The sequence below is a fragment of the Cucumis sativus genome, chromosome 3 (assembly GCF_000004075.3).
Source record: "Cucumis sativus cultivar 9930 chromosome 3, Cucumber_9930_V3, whole genome shotgun sequence".
In the NCBI taxonomy this organism is placed as follows: Eukaryota; Viridiplantae; Streptophyta; class Magnoliopsida; order Cucurbitales; family Cucurbitaceae; genus Cucumis; species Cucumis sativus.
The window spans coordinates 5,104,340-5,108,117 of record NC_026657.2 but is presented as its reverse complement, the minus strand read 5'-3'; positions in this window follow the sequence as shown (position 1 = coordinate 5,108,117).

The following is a 3,778-nucleotide window of genomic DNA, read 5'->3' as shown; positions in this document are numbered from 1 at the left end:
GGGTTATGGAATAAAAAGTTAAAAGATATGAAATAGAACAAAACAATGGCATTGTTATTGTCACCCTTTTCGTCTTTTGCTATGCATTATTAAATGAATCTCTTGACACGCTCAATTTTAAAATTAATGACTGGTCCAAAGGTGAAGCAATTTTGCTACACATATCACCCAAATTACTTCAACAACAATATAATTTAAGGCTGAAAAGGACAATGAAAAGGAAAAGAAGGATTTAGAAGGACGAGAAGAACAATGAAAATGTTATATGGTAACATAAAAATATTACCCTCCTATTCTTTAACTTTTTTTATCAATTTGAAAATTAAACTTCTTATCCTTCAATATTTCACCTTGAATTGAAATACTTACTGGTTCATCACCTAATTACAATCTTAATAGTCACTTAGCGACCTAATTACAATCTTAATAGTCACTTAGCGACCTAATTACAATCTTAATAGTCACTTAGCAGCGTATCCAAAAATCATATGTAGGGGTTTGAACCTACAACCCTAGAGTTTTAAATGAGGGCCACAACTACTATACCAAATGCAAAATATAGTAAAATTAAAGCATTATTTAAGATATATTATAATTTAACACTTCAAAATTAATATTAAAATACAAAAACCGGAAATATGATGGGGGGCACGTGCTCCCCTCGACCCCTTAATTGATCCGCCCATACATAGTTTGGTGACACTTACAAATGTCATACATTTCAAAAAATATAAAAATCAACATTTATTAATCTTGCAAAAAAAGTTGTACATTGTAGTATTTATGATCGTATTACAAGAAAATGAGGATCTCCCAACACACAAAAGCATCGGGAGAAATAGAAAAAACGTCGGAAAATAATTTTTTGACACATAAATTCGCATTGAGTTCGAAGTTGGAAAAAGTCTTTCGAGAGAGGATATCCCGACGCTATATCTCGTGCATCTGGATATCCTCTATTTAAAAAAAAAAAGAAACATCTTCTCGTTGTCGTCATCTTCCTGCTTGGGTAACCATCCATTTCATCTTCTTCAACTTCCTCCTCTTTTGCAGTTGTTGTGTGCAAACAAACGTATACAAAAATTCAAACCACAAGCACACACTAAACAATAAGTAAACAACAAGAAAAATAAAATCATATACTTTACCTTCTAAACTCACCATTGTTGCCAATAACATAAAGAGCGATATCAACACATTTCAAACTGTTGAATATAACAAAAACAGAAATCAAGAAGAAATATTGGGAGAGTTAGAAAGAAACCCAATGATAGAAAAGGAAATTAAGAACAAATTCAAAAGGGATTATATTTAAGATATTAAACTTTGAATTACCTCCAACCAAGAGGTTGTGAAAGAGACAAAGACAGAGGGGGTGTCGGCGACGAGCAGAGCAGACGACAACGGATGGACGGCGATCTCTCTCTCTCGGTCTTTTCCTCTTTTCCTTTCAATTTGAGTTATGTGTTATGTGAATACAAAACTCAAATATGTAGGGGATCTTCCGACTCACTTTATGAACGTCAGAAGATCCACCTATTCCCAACGCCGTAAAGTACAACGTAAAAAAAGGTGCCTCCATTTCTAACGTTTCACTTATGTTGTTGGGAATAGTTAACATCACTCCTAACGTGTGTTAGCATGACGTCAGGAATAATTAAAAAATAAAATAATAATATCTCTTTTCTCAATGCCATGAACATTGATGTTGGGGGTTAGTTGACCATTCTCGATGCCTAGCTAAATGTGGACGTAGGGAATGGACATCTCTGCTGACGCTTGCCTAGCGGCATCAAGAAATAGTGGGACATTCCCGACATACACTTCATTGACACCCATTTTGACATCGGGAATGCCCTGATTTCTTGTAGTGTTGTTTTTCTCTGCAGCTTAATTTGACTATACTGTTGTATGTTGTATAATGAACCACCAATTTTGTTATAGTTTAAATTGGTTTTGAGATGAAATATCATATTATCTAATAACATTTTCAAACAATTTAGTTTATTACTTTAAAGTTGACATAACATTTATGGTTAAAATACCATTTCGATACTTATACTTGGAAGTTTGTTGAATGTTAGTATGTATATATTTTAAAATTCAATTTTAGTCCATTCACTTTTAATAAATCTTAAATTCACTCCTTAAATTCTTTTAAAAAAATAATCCACTTTCACATTTACCATAAATTTTAAAATATATTCATAAATCATTGAATCCATTTGAAAGAAAAAGAAAAAACAAAAAAAACGACAATGAGATCGAAATGGTACTTTGACCTAATCTCGATACTTCTCCTTAAATTATATTAATTTAAAATAATGTTGTAAAAATTCATCAAACTCAATTGTTAGCTAGTAATAGATTCTATGAGCCACAAAATTTAGTTTATTTTATTTACAATTACTTGGGATAACCACACAATCCTAAAATGGTCTAACACATTATGTGGTTATCCCAAATAATTTATGACCCATTAGTCAGATATGGTACATTGATTGTTACATTTATCTGTAAGGTTTGAAATTTTTTGATTTGCATCTCTAGATCTCAAAAATGGGCATGTCTGTCACCACACATCCCCTCAACTACTTAATATCTTATTTAATTCAGTACAATTCATTTCTTCACACCTTAACTTCATTATTTGACTTCAACTAATATGTTAGCTATGAGCCTATCACTATTTCTAACAATAATTCTTTGTCTTTTATCTCTTATTTATATATAAAGAATAATTTAGAGAGAGAAATATTCGATTGTATTTTCAACGTGTTGGCATAATAATTTGATTGATACCCATTATGTTATTTTATTGGATATCACATACTAAACTAAGTATCAATAAGTAATATTTTCTTTTTGAGTATATGTATTAAAACAATGGAATTGAAATGGGTAGTTTTAGATGTTTTATGTTCTAAAACAAATTCACCTATTTTATTTTAATTTAATTAATTTATAAATAAAGAAAAGAAGAAGAAGAAGAAGACCAAATTGGTAATTTTGTGTGATAATTTATTTAGCACTTTTTATTATATAAGGTTGGGAGAAAACGTGGGACTAAAGGTACATAGATTAAACTAAAAACCAAAGCCCAAACATTGGACCGAAATTATATTTTATTTAATCTAATAAAAATGGCAACTTCCCCAAAAATTAGCTTAACATTCAAGAATAAAAATATATATATGAGATTTCATCTCAACATATTAAAATTAAAACATTATCTTTTTAAAAATAATTCGTGAGGTTTCTTATAACTTTTCTAGATGATTCTCATTCTTTCTTTCAAGACCGTATATTATATCTAAACATTCTATCTTAAGATGAGTAATGTCATTAAAGTGTAATCCTTTTTCATGGATCGGATTTATTAGAAAGCAAAAATTGAACTTAAAATGTTTAGGGTTGAGTATTTCAAAATTGATAAAAGAAGGCAAGTTTAAAATAATATGTAACACCTTTTACCTGTGGAGTGAAAATTGAATATTAATAGAAGAGGAAACAACGTACCAGTTTGAACATCTTAAATCATCGATTGATCTAACTACCGTTGGACTTTTAGACTTCTAAATTGTTAAAATTGGATCATCAAACATACAATAATTGTAAAAAAATTGATGAGACTATGAAATTTAAATCCCCAAACTTATTGTTAATACAGTTTTTTATATTTGATTAGGTTTAATTTTAAATTTTAAATATTTAAAGGTATATTTACAACTACTATTATACTTTAATTAAATAATTTTTACAATTAACTAATTTAATT